Below are 13,968 nucleotides of genomic sequence, written 5' to 3' on the forward strand. Positions count from 1 at the left end.
CAATCAATTGACAAAATAGTTTTGAGATCTTTCAACATTCCACTCAGCTCCCATTTCATCTTCTGCAATTTTTTAAAAAGTACTGGGCCTTAGTTTCTCATCTGAAAATTAAACATAGGTAAACCAAACAAAAGATTATTTGAAACCAATAACTAAACCAAATCTAACTAGAGACAATAATTTTCTCTTCTTCCATTTCCCATTAAGTTAAGCTAGCCTCCCTGGGGCAAACACTTCTGACAGGTCAGGCTTTGTGGGTTTCGGGTTTCTCTTCATTGTAGCTAAATTATTCTTCTACCTAGTCTGATAACTGAAAGCAAGCAAACAACTCCAAATGATTAACTTACTACGTTATATTTACATTACTGTGTACTAAATCCTATTTTCTCCTTTGCCTTCTCTCTCACACACACACACACACAAAAATCAATACAGGAACTTTGTATAATTCAAAGACAACACCTCCTAAATCCTATCACTTGACCTACAGAGCTTTGTCACTGACCTTTCTCCAGGATCTACACTTGTTCTTTATTTATGCAACTTGTTAGCATTCTTTTTTAAAAGTTTTCTTCTAATGATTCCTATCCATTTGAGCAGTCACCACAGTCACTAAGCTAACCTACTTAGTTCTAATACCATCTCCCCCACCCATCATTACAAAGGACTAGGAGCAAGAGTCTTCCTCCCCAATCTTCAGATTCACCTTACTCAGCTCCTCCCCAAAACTGACGCCTTGCCACCATGAAAAACTCCATGTGATTAAACGAACTGTCACTCTCAGTACTGTGCATTTCCAACGGGGAAAAAATGGAAGGAGGGGGGTGAATAAAATGAAGAGGATTCACTGACCAGCAAAAATCAATGAAGCAAAAATGGACCATTTTCCTCTCATTGATTTTCACTGCTCATTGTATGTTGACAGCCATCTCTGCAACTTTCCACTCCTTTTGCGGTTCCCACGGAGGTCACATGGCCACATAGACTCACAACACTTGGCCAGGCTGGTTCCATTCCATTAGGTTAAAACCATATACTAGAAAGAAATTAACACTGAAAAAAAAAAGCCACTACGGTTTCACACTTAAGAATAAATTGTAGCCACCACGCCCCTGAGCAATCTTATCCTCCCTGGCTTTTTACAGCATCTCATTGCAGATATAACTCAGTGGCCTCTTGACTTGGGCAACCACATTCTCAGCCATGCTGTCCTGTGGGAACCAAGACCTACCCTTTCCTAGACTCAACCTCCCTATTCCAAAGAAATCACATTTTACAAAAAGTGCCATCCATCATCTGCAACAACCAGGAAGTGGAAGTCCTGCCGGGAGCAGGGCAGATATTCTGAGTAATTGGACATTGCCTCTGTAGCCCTAGCTGCTGCCTGAGCCACTGGAGACAAGGGGTGAACCGATGAGAAGCCTTCCCCAGAAAAGGTTGCGATACCAGACACTTTGGATTCCATCTCAGAGGCAATCAGGTGTGTGTCAAACTCCCCACCTATTTTTAAACAGCACATGCATTCTAAAATGAGCCAGCATATACTTTTTTAAGAAGTTATTTACCACGATGTGTCATGCAGTCACCTAGGCTCCAGAGAACATTGGCACAAGTGCTCAGATAAAGATAAACTCCTTTTGATACATGCCTGGAATACAGAGAAACAGCATTGGTGACATCCATCATCACCCTTTGTTTTTCCAATAAGAAAATGACCCAATAACAGCTAAATCCCTGTTTCCTTATTAGCATTCCACCAGGGACGCTCGAGGCTGTGCCTTTAACTGCATATCCATCAATGACAGGGCAGAAGTGCTCCCTGTGTAATTAAACCCGCCCATGTTCAGGCAGACACTACTTGGCAAGGTAGTAGCCATGAAATATTTACAAGGAGGTAGGGAAGGGCACACTTAACTTTGGAAAGGAACTTAGGATCTGTGCATGTGCTTATAGTATTAAATATGTGGAGGGTCTAGATGATAGAATAAGTAGCGACAAAATAATTAACAATAACATGTTGGTCAAGGTTGGCCATCTCTTAACTTCAGAAACAAAATATTCCTAACATAAGCCTACTAGATAAATGCAGTGAATGAGCTACCCCACAAGTAACAACCACTACCCTTGTTGTTCTTCCTTCTTTCCTCTCTCCTTCCCTTCCTTCCCTCTACGTTCTTGTCTTCTGATTCTTTTTCTTTCCTTTCATAAATCGTGCGTGGGCACTAAGAGCCAAACACTGTGCTCAAAGCTAATGGCATGGAGTTAACTAAGGCCTTCTCATGGCCTTAAGGGATTTCCAGTTCTATTTAGAGGGACAGACAGTTAAAGCATCAGTCAGTATAGTGCAGGCTATACTGTACAATGCTGCAGGTAATCACAAGATGCTAAGAAGTCCAGAAGAGGGGCAACAATATGAGTTCAGAGGAATCATGGCAGGTTTCCAGGAGGAAATCTTTGCTATGCCTACGTTTAAAAGTAAAGTAAGAGTTAGCTAGATAAAGAAGGGGGAAGAGTCTGAAAGAACAGTATGCTAGAAGATATGAAATAACACATTATGTTCAACAGAGACTCAATTTGGCTGGAGCCAAACGGTATACAGATTAAGGAGAATTAAGAAGAAATGAGGCTGGAGAGATCAACCAGAATCAGTGCATACCTAGCGACCTAGCATTTGACCTTGACCTGGAAAATTAAAAATTCTTAGAGATCATGTAAGAAATTCAGGATGACAGTAAATGTGATTCTTGTTACCAATTCTTAGTCCTCTCATTGCCACGTGAGCCTGCAACAGACTGGAGAATCATCCACTCCACTGACATTTACCTTGGTCTTGTCTCTTGCTCTAAACATTAGGATATGGGTGGAAGTGACAGTTCCCACTTCTAAGCCCAAGGATTTAGAAATGGTCTATGTTTTGCCACAGGCTCCTCCCTGATAAGAGCAAGACTCATGTAGCCTCTGTCCTTCAACCCTGGTACTAGAAAAATGCAGAACCAAGTCTGGTTGCACCAAACATCAGCTCCTTCAGACCCACGGCCCAGAAAAATAAATGCATTATTGTTGTAGGTTCCTTGAGGTCTGGGGTTTTGTTTATTACACTGTCTTATTGTAGTGAGAGCTGAGTAAAAAAAATGTGCTGAGTCCTTTCGCCACAACTCTCAGCATTGCTTCTTTAACCAAAATAATAAGAGATGGTCAACTCACACTCCATTAGGAACTCGTTTTAGATAAAATTAGCTCTTTTTATAGGGACAATATATCACATTGTGTCAATAAGAAAAGTGTAGAGACATGTTGAAGCTACACTGGATACAATCACTTTCTTGTAAATGAGGAATATTAGTCTTTTGATAATTTAGATTGCTTAAGGAAATGAGAGAATACTGGCAGAGAGTTTTTTAGTCTTGCACTGGACTTTTAAGTGACATAGACATATCTTGGAGTGTCTACTCAGCTCATGACCCCATTCTCTGTGAAAGTCCCTTAGCACCCTCATTTCCTCATGGTACAACCCCAGAGCCATGTTTCTACTACTCCCCTGGGAGTACTGGCACTGAGGATGTATAAACTCAGAAGAGGGAAAGAGAAGCTAGAGTGTTTGCCTAGTATGTGCAAGGCCCTGGGTTTGATCCCTTACCCTGAAAAAACATCCACCAAAGAACAAAAGCTGGTCTGTAGTTGGGGAAAAGTGTGGCTGAAATATAGAAAGAAGTGGAAGCTAGTAGTTATTTGACCCCTAAAGGCAGAGTACATCCTAGATAAATTGTCTTGCTTCCTGCAGCTGTCTCTTCCCATTCTCAGTTCCCCAAGGCCTGGCAGCACTTCCTGCCTTTTGACCCAAGATGTAACTTTGAATCATAACAATAAATTCTTCTTCTACTTACACCAGAGAAAGTTTCTTTACTTGAAATGAAGTGAAACGAAGAAAAATCATGTCTACTATGTGCATAATGTGCTAGGCAACAAGCGTACAAAGAAAACAGATGTGTAGGTGAATAGGCATTTGTAACAGCTTCTACATTATGAAAAAGTATAGGTGCTATTTCTTTTCTAGACTTGGAGTGGTCCAGAAAAGTCATCTTAGAATAACTGATTATTGAGCTGAAAGCCAAATGGTAAGTAGGAGATGGCCAGATGAATAGTTTACCCAAAAGGATGCAGCCACAGGGTCAAATGCCATGTATGTGACCAGTAAGAAGTAGGAGAAATGCCCTTGCAATTGAGCAACAAAGGACATTGCTAATATTGAGAGAAATTTTTGTGGAGTGGTTGGGAAAGGAGCAAAGGTATAATGGGTTATAGAAATGAGTGAGAAATAGGAACAAGACAACTCATGCAGCAATTTCAAGAAGCATCGCTATGGAAGAGGCAAGGCTGTAAGTGGAAGGTACATAGGGTGGCATTGAGGAATTTCATTTGACTTTTGTTTGTTTAAGTGGAAAAGGGTACATGTTCTAGACATGAGGAATAGGTGTCATGGGCTGACGTATCTTGAAGAGGATATCGTTTGTGGGAAAGAATGAGCAGAAGGAGCAGTACAATAGGACTGGGAAATAATGTGTCAAGAAGATAAAGATAGTCCATCCAGAATGTGCAAATTTAGTCAAACTAAATGTTCTTATTATAAACCAACTGCTCAGAAGGAAATTATTTGGGGGGAAAATACATTGCCATCCTCAAAAGGAATGTCTGAAAACTAATTACTATTCCTAACTTATTCATCCCCAATGCCTCACCAACATGATCCTTTGTAATAGATTCATATTTCAAAGTATGGAATAAAAAAATTGTGCCAACTAACAATGACACAGAGACCATTCTCCTAGGTATAGCAGTGAGGAGGAAAGTGACTATGGAAAGGTTTTTTAATACTATTAAATTACAGGGTTGGTTTCCTTTTACAACTCTCATTTCCCAAAGGTATTGAATATTTACCAAACAAATAATTGAAAATTTATTTTGTTGGCTTTGAAGAATCTTCTATATGTATGTAATATTATTTGATGACGATAAAGACTTTCCTAGTTAAAATTTATTGTATTTTTAGAGACAGAAAAATGTTATGTTGGAAACAGAACTACCTCTTGTGAAATGATTAGAGGAAGGAAAATAAAAGAAAAATGTTGCACCAAACACATTCCTAGGAGCTTAATTGGGATATTTTAAATCTCTGTAATGCCCTTCCTACCACTGTCATTATTATTATTACTACTAATACCACCATTATCATCACCACCACCACAACCACCCCCGCATCATCACCACCATTGCTATTACCAGCTCTCTATCACCTCTTCTACCATCACCATCTCTGCTAACATCACCACCATTAGTCATCATCTTTAGTTCCATCACCACTACCATCACCATCACCACTGCCACCATCCTGCTTCAGTCACCAGTAACAACCTCTACAAATACCATTGCCACCAGCTAGTTTTGTTGTAGGATTTCTGAACCATGAGTTGCTGTTTGATTCAGGAATTTTTAATTTAATTTTTATTAGAGTAAGTTAATTGTACAAAGAGGCTTCATTGTGATATTTACAACATGCATATAACATACTTTGATCAAATTCTGTATTACTCTTTCTTTACCCCCTTTACTCCTTCCCCTCCTTTTTAACAAACTTTGGTGGGTTTCTTTATGTTATCTTCATACATATATAATATACTTCTACAATATTCATCCCCAACACCCTCTCCTTTCCCCCTCAAAAAAAGTTCCCCTTTAATAATCATGTCATGTTCTTATTTTTATTAGGTCTAGATTCTGCATATGAACAAAAACACGCAATGTTTGTCTTTCTGAGCTTGGCTGATCTCACTTAACTTGATGATCTCCAGTTCCAAACATGACTCATTCCATTGCCAGTAAGTTCTGGGCTAGTTTTGCTCCTATCAGGCCTTTCCTGCTCTATTTGCAGTTAATAAATACACAAACATAGGCCATTGAAGGGGTAGAAAGTTGAAAATTCAGCTCCAGGGTGCAAAATTGAGGACACCAAGTACCCAGGTTGCTGTAGTGACCTTTTTCTCAAAGTATGTTGGTTTGTTCCAGGATGGATTTTTGATAGGAACTTCCAAAAATAGCATGTGCAGTCAGAGCTTTATCTTTAATGTCCCAGCATTGATCAAAAAAAGGGGGGATTCAAGTAAGTCAATGACGGAGAAAACTAATTTCATGGTAAAATAATTCTAAAATGTATTTAAGGTGCACAGGCAAGACCATTTTCAAAGAAATCTGCATTACAAAACATGCATGGGAATTGAAGACCATTCAGACAACCTCCAGCTGCTAAAGAAAAACTGTTAGCTCTCTCCTACTGTTTCATGTAAACAATTTTATGAGGGAGAAAAAGCCTCCTTACCACATTGGCCCTTGTCAAGAGAAAGGCACAGTATGGTGTAAATATTTTGCTTTGTTTCTTTCATTAGCAAACATTTCTTTTCTTTAGTAGGAGACATGAATAAACAAGAAGAAAACAGTGGTGTTGAAATTATTTACTAGCATCCTTGAAGGAGATCAATATGGAAAACTCATCTAAAATAGTCTTTTTTAGCTCAGTGAAGTCATAGCTTCCTATGAGCTGCTATATTTTATGTTTAATGCCAAAAGATCCAAAGTAAAGATTCTACTTCTTAAAAATGTCAAAAATTCTAAATTATGACCTCCCAGTCTCTATCAACAGAGCTCCACAGCATATGTACAGTAGATTTTTCTCATTGTTTATGAAGATAACACCCTGCCCCAGCAGGTGTGTGTCATGCAGACTTAAACTTGCAATGAGAACTATAATTCAAACACAGCTTTGCCTTGCTTGTCTCTTACCAGTTTTCTTGTTTTTCCCTGCAGGAAAAAGGACACCAGATAGATAGTGTTGTGGTGGGTGTATGGGGGTATGTGTGCATGTGTGTAGCCTGTTAAGTGTTAAAAAAATTCAACTGGCCACACAAATTAATTCAATTAACTGGTAATTCAAATAACCAAATAGATGTTCTATCAGTTCAATTTCTGTGTTCTTATTCAAACTTATTTCAGTTTAAAGGCATTCAGTTTCTTCCTTTGTAGGACTTCTTATAATTTAGAGATCAATGTCCATTCAAGGTACCTAGCACATCGTGTCATACTTTATGTGTTCTGTTATTTCTAAGCCCAAATTGTTGTTTTCTTGATCTTTAGGCTTGAAGTTCTCATTTAGGAATATGTGCAGTAATTTCTGGCATTTTAAAATGCAAATGCTGCTTGGAAAAGTCAACAGTAAGGTATGTTTAAAGAAAACAGAAATTCTAGTCATTAGGAAAATACAGTCCTTGGACATCAACATAAAGAAACGCAGATGAATAACACTGAATCTGTTACCTCGGACCGGGGTCAACTTTATATTCTTGGGTTTCACTTGGGATTTTGGTACTGAGGAGCCTGTCGTCAGTTCATACCTAGCCCTTGAGCCAAACTCTTTTTTTTTTTGCTGCTTTATTTCATAGTGCAGCTGAACATCATGTGGTTACAGACACCGGTCAAGAGGAGGGCTGCCTGGTTTCTTTCATTCTGACATACCATAAAGTACTTATATGACTTGGGGCACGTGATTTGGTTTCCTTGCCCCAATTTCTTGATCTGGCAAATGATGCCAAATACCACTCATGTAATATGGTTGTTACAAGGGAATTTTTAATATATGAAGAATGGGTATTATGCTGGAAATGCTAAATTATTGCTATGACTGTTATCGTCATTTATTATCATGATGAATTATTATTATTAACATGGCTACCTGTCCCCTTAGATCATAGACTCCTTGAGGAAAAGGACTAAGCCCTGTACATTCATGTAGTGTGAGCAATATCTTGTACATGTGTGAGCTCAATGTGTCCAGCCTCCAGTTTTTATTAGAAACCCTACTGAGGTAAAGATAAAAAATGACCAGGGGCACAACTATAAAAGAATAATGAGAATTCCAAAACATTCTGTTTTGCAGTGTGATCTTGCTTCTCTTTTCCTATGAGACTAATTAAAGAGAAGCAGGATGCAGGACAGATTTAAGCAGAGGACGGTGCCAAGTGCCAATGTGGCAGTTGTCCTGAGATCTTGTTCCTTCTCCTCTTGTTGAACAGTGATGCTTGAGAGCTGCCTTCCCATTCAAAGGCAAACAGAACACAAGAGGAGTTAGGAAGTATAATTAAAAAATTGCAATCTCTAGGAAACACCACCAATGAGACCCATGTATGTACTATTAGGAGCATCATGAACACAGAGAGCAAGGAAGATTATAAGCACACAGTTTTGTGGTGGGTGTCAGAAAAGAGAAATAGGAAAGGCACATGTAAATGTAGAATGATTGAAACAAAGAGGATTGACTTCCAGTGGTACCCTGGCTTTAGCAATGCTACCATTTTTGGTTAAGATGTATAGAAAAGTTGAATTCTACTTAGGAGGTACCCCCTCTTCTTCTGCTGTGACCAGGAAGTTTTCATCTGTGACACAAGCACTCTTCCCATTACAGAATGGCTCCGAGTTAAGATTGGTAGTGTGGTACACACCACTGCTGACTTTATAAAGCTATGACTGACAAGTAAGAATTGCATATATTTAAGGCATACAACTTAAAGTTTTGGTGTATTATACACTGTCCATAACCATCACCTCACATAGTTACTATTTCTTTCTTTCTTCCTTCCTTCCTGACTTCTTTTTCCTGCTTTAAAAGAAAGGAGGAAATCCTGACATTTCTGACAACATGGACTAACATGAAGAATATTCTGCTAAGTAAATGAATCCAGACACTGAAAAACAAATATAGTACATGATCTCACTTTTATGTGGAATCTAAAAGAGTCAGCCTCATGAAAGCAGAAAGTAGAATGATGATTTTCGGGGAGGGGGTGCAGGGAAATGAGTTGCTGGTCAGAGCACGAAGTTTTGGTTATGTTGACGAAATGTACAGTGCAGTAACTGTAACTAACGAGTGGTATTCTGCACTTGAAATTTGCTCAGATTGTAGCTTTTAAGTCTTCTCAATGCTTAAGAAAAAGGAAAAAGGGAAAGAAAGCTGTCATTTCTTTGGGGTTGTAATCTTCATTGAAAAAACTAAGAAAAATTCAAAGAAAAATTACAATGATCTGCAAATGTATGGTTCAGAGCACATATCATTAATATTTTCGTTCGTTACCCCATTTTTCAATTTTTATTAAATATGATGGTTGTGATATAGATCACAATGTTTACAGAGCATGTGAACATTTCAAAGAATTAGAATGAAGTGAAAACCTTGATTGGTATCACCCATGGTCAAAAGGAGAAAATTGCCTTACCTTAGAATATTTTTGTTTTTTGTTGTTTCAACTCTAATCACCCCACCTTTCATCATTGTAGCCCCATCTTCCCCCTCTCCCTGAGCCTAACATCTGTTTTTGTGACCTGTGAGTTGCATTTGTAAGTAATGTACATTTATTCTTCCTATGTCTGTGTAAGATCCACCAACATTAAGGTCTAAGGTGCATTTCAGTTATTTTCACTGCTGTATATGTATTCCACTGTGTAAGCTCCCATGTTTGCTTGATTCTACTGTCAATGGACTTTCAGAATGTACCATGGTTTGCTGCTAAGAGTTCCTCATGAATATTTCCTGATGCACACATGCAGATTTTTCCAGGATTTCCACCTAGTAAAGCAGTTGAGGGGTTCATGAGGCTCAATATCTACTCTGATATAAGTAGTGGATAAGGGTCCCTACCTAAACCTGTTTACCGCTATCCAACTTCCTTTTTTTGTCAAGCTGGTGAGTTATGTTTCTCTCATTCTCTCTCTCTCTCTCTCTCTCTCTCTCTCTCTCTCTCTCTCTCTCTCTCTCTCTCTCTCTCTCTCTCTCTCTCTCTCTCTCCCCAACCCCTCCACTGTGTGCACACATATGTGGTATATGAACTGTCTCATCAATATGGCATAATTATGATGCATAGGTGTGTACTATTTTGAAATGAATCAAGGGATATAAAAAGTTTCTCTGGATATTTACGCCTTTGTCATTTAAAACAATATAGCAATTATTAGAAAAGCTATCACAGTCAATGGCACCACTACGGGCAATTCCCATGCTTATCCAATTCAGACCCTGGAAACCATTCTGCTTCTCTTACCTTCTGATACTCTTCCTGCCAAGATGAGATGAAATCCTACTGAGACTACTCCTAAATACATAGTGGTTTCTAGAAAATTGATTCCCTCTTCAGTATGTAATTTCTTATGTACTGTGTGCTTTGAGCCATTTAGTCTGTTTCCACTTTCTAGCTATTGAACTATGATACTATGGACAGTCTTATACAGTAATGTACAAGCATTTCTCATGATGTACATTAAAAACTGGTATTTCAAGCATGGGTATGTGGATTTTTATGTTCCCCGAGATACCCCAGAATGGAAGGAGGACCTTCTGTTGCTATCAGAATTTTACAAGACTTTTTTTTAGTTTGGTGGCCTCAGTGAATTGGGATAAACATCAATTATTTTCTGTTTTTATCTTCATTTCCCTGACTAATATTATTCCACATTTTGTCATATGTTTGTCAGTCTTTGTGTTTTTGTTGTTTTTTTTCCAGTTTTCTATTGGAATGCTTTCTAGTTACTGAGTTTTTTTTTTTTTATGTAACCTGGATACTAATTATTTGCCAGCTATATGTGTTGAACTTGCTTTCTTTTTACAGGGTTTTTAAATAAACAATATCTCAATTTCACTATAGTCAGATTAAATCCTTACTAACTGGTTTGCATTTGTATGTCTTGCACTAGTTGTGTGTTGTTCAGGAAATTTTCTACCCTGTGGTCATAAAAACATGATCCTATAATTCCTTCTAAACATTTCATAGTTTCCTTTTTCACTTTTATATTTTATTGACTTAATCTTCTTTTTTGTCTAAAGGCAACACCCAATTTCATTTTTTTCTTTTTACGTTTTATTTTTATTATTATTCTTTATTTTATCGTTTTTACATTTACTAACATGTGTATACATTGTTTGGGCCACCAATTTCACTTTTGTCATATGGATAATCATCTTTCTAAGGACTATTTATGTATACCTTGGTTCTGCAATGCTGTCTCTGTAAAGAAAGTTGTAATCTGTGCCTGAGTCTCTCAGAGCACTCAATGGGTCTCCATCATCTAAACTGGACTATAGATTTAAATAATCCTGACTGTTTGAAAATGTTTGCCTTACTTTGTTCTTATTTATTCCTTACACATTGATTTTTCAAATAAATCTCTAAAACAGTATGTCTAGTTACCTAAATTCACACAACTCTGTGGTGGTTTTTATTAAATTAGCACTGAATCTATAAGTCAACTTGGGAAAAATTAACACCCTCCTAGCTATGAATTTGATACAGGTCATCATTTATTTAGATTTTCTTTAGATTTCTTCTTGCAATAATTATCTTATATCTGCACCCTAGTTATATTTTTCTGACCTCCCACAATGTCTAAGTGAGAATGTAGAATTATAAAATGTTCATCTTTTATTTCTCATTACTTTATACATGTTGCCACACTCACTTCCCAGTGTTGGCATTGGGAGATGCAACTTGCCTTTATATGTTGATACAACTGCTAACCTGTTTTCTGAGTTATAGTCATTTATTTATGGGTATTTGGGGATTTTCTACAGAGATACCCTTTTAAAAATGACAGTCTTGTTTCCTCTTCTAATTCTTACTTTTCCTTTGCCTTACTGCATTGACTAAAAACCTCAAGTATAATGTTAAAGAAAGGTGGTAGCAGGCAGTCCTATCTTGTTTTTTATCTTTAAGATCAAGAATTTCACCATCTGATGTATATTTACCATAAACTGTATCAATTCCCTTTACAGAAATATTTTCATTATTCATCCACTTTACTAAGGATTACATTTTTGAAGTCATAAATAGTTGCCTATGTTTATCAAATACCTTTATCTTAACCTATAGAGAATCTTTATAATGTCCTCTATGTGTTTTATGTAATATACTACATGAATTTATTTACTAATATTACATCGACTCTGCATTCCTAAGATAACACAATTTGATCATTGCATACTATCATTCTTAGAGTTGTCTGGATTTTGTGTACTACAAATTTGATTAGATATTTTCACCTACATTCATGAGGACAGTAGTCTATATCATTTTTATTCCTTACAATCTCCTTGCCTTCTTGCCAGATTTCTGTACTATGGTTATGCTTGCCTCGTGTAATGAGTCTGGGATCATTCACTCTTTCTCCTTCCTGGAAAGAGTTTGTGTAACATTGGCATGGCTAGTTCACCAACTATTTGGTTTAGCCACTTGGCCCTGACATGAAAGTTCAAGGTCTCCTGGATTTGGCACAATCCCTTTGGGTGAAAGCCAGTCTTAGAGCTCATCAACCTTACAAAACTCCTGCTTCCCCTGCAGTTTTGGATGCTTCCGATTCATTCCTTTTATGTTAACTTAGCAATGAATTTAGGAAGACTTTTAAAATATGTATTTTGGGAGCCTGTAGTTATTTTAACCAGGTGGTCTTTCACACTGCCAATAGTGGATATCCAGTGACTATGTCCTCCTACTAACATTTGACCTGTTATTTGTAAGATCATGTCCATTTGAGCCCATTATTGTGTCTTTGGATTACAGTAAAGGTTCAGGTAATATTTATTAAATAAACAAATAAATACAACAACTGCATTAAACTATTTTTGAAGGATATGAAGCTGTTTATATGCTTGTATGTCTCCTCATCCCCAATGTCTAGCACATAAATATACTGAATAATGAGTAGATAAATCTATCTCTGTGGTTAATTTGAATACATGTAGGTTAAATTTTACCCAGATGCTTTTTCATCTGCTACCAAATCGGTAATTAATGCAACGCAGGGAAACCAAGATGTAAATTATTGAATTCTGCAGCAAAGTAAATTTACTATCATTTAATTGGGTGCATCTCCCATTTTGTGGAGTTGCTTATGTAAATCTCAGATAATTAAAAGCCTACAGTGAGTTGTTCTGTTGCACTTATGATGCTTTTTCTACTTCTGCCTCCAGGCAACTTGTGTTTGGCAATAGACGTCCTGCTCACATGCACTATCTGAGTGGATGTATGTCTTGACAACAGTGACTGAGCTTCACCATTGAAAGTGAGGAGAGTCAAATGGGTCTGTGCTGGGAGCTACCCATGCTATGCCTATCTCCTTGTTAAAAGAAGCCTGCAAATGGAAATTAGTCATATGAGATCTGTAAATCCTTTTTATTTTTGCAGTACTGCCATTTGAACTCAGGGGCTGACTCTTCCTAGGCAGGCATTCTACCATTTGAACCACACCTCAAGTACCCCCTCACCTTGCCTTTTTTCATTTGCTTTAGTTATTTTTTTATAGCAACCCATGTTTTTACCAGCTTCAGATTATGATCCTTTCTGTGCTTCCCATGTAGCTTGGATGACAGACATGTGCACTGTCACACCCAACTTGTTGGTTGAGACAGGGTCTCAGTAACTTTTTGCTTGGGCTAGCCTCAAACTGCTATCCTCCTGATTTCCACCTACTAGTAGATGGTATTAGAGGCAGAGGCCACCCCACCCAGACTGAGCTATGTAATTCTTAAAGCCATTGTTATTATTTGAAGTAATGACTTCCCATAGTTTACTACTAAGAATAAAGATAACAAAAGTCAATACCAATGTGCATGTATTTCTCTGAAGCAAAACAAATGCATCTGAAACATGCAGTCTTAAAGGGTAAAGACCAGCCCAGTGGCTGAGCTGACCCAGCTTTGTGTGTATGTGTGTGTGCGTGCATGCATGTGTGTATGCTCATGTGTACTTGCATTGTTTGTCTGCACATGATACTGGAGGTCAAGGCTTCATGTGTGTTAAGAATGTGCTTACCACATAGGTACACCCCCAGTCCCTCAGCTGTTTTTAAAGTTTAAAAGCCCAAGATGCTTCCTAAACCTGAAGA

General features: G+C 37.7%; 1 protein-coding gene and 1 long non-coding RNA gene across 2 annotated transcripts in view; both read right to left on the reverse strand.

The window, feature by feature from the left end:
• The window catches only part of Hs6st3 (heparan sulfate 6-O-sulfotransferase 3), a 699,700-nt gene that overhangs the window by 312,930 nt on the left and 372,802 nt on the right, over positions 1-13,968 (reverse strand). The window lies entirely within an intron of this gene.
• Positions 525-13,968, reverse strand: part of LOC141411437 (uncharacterized) — a 40,314-nt gene continuing 26,870 nt past the window's right edge. The window contains exons 3-4 of the long non-coding RNA XR_012436169.1: positions 1,566-1,648; positions 525-1,036 (exon numbers count right to left, since the gene is read on the reverse strand). This is a non-coding gene — a long non-coding RNA (uncharacterized lncRNA). The remainder of the gene's footprint in view (positions 1,037-1,565; positions 1,649-13,968) is intronic.

The sequence above is a fragment of the Castor canadensis genome, chromosome 10 (genome assembly GCF_047511655.1).
Source record: "Castor canadensis chromosome 10, mCasCan1.hap1v2, whole genome shotgun sequence".
Lineage (NCBI taxonomy): Eukaryota > Metazoa > Chordata > Mammalia > Rodentia > Castoridae > Castor > Castor canadensis.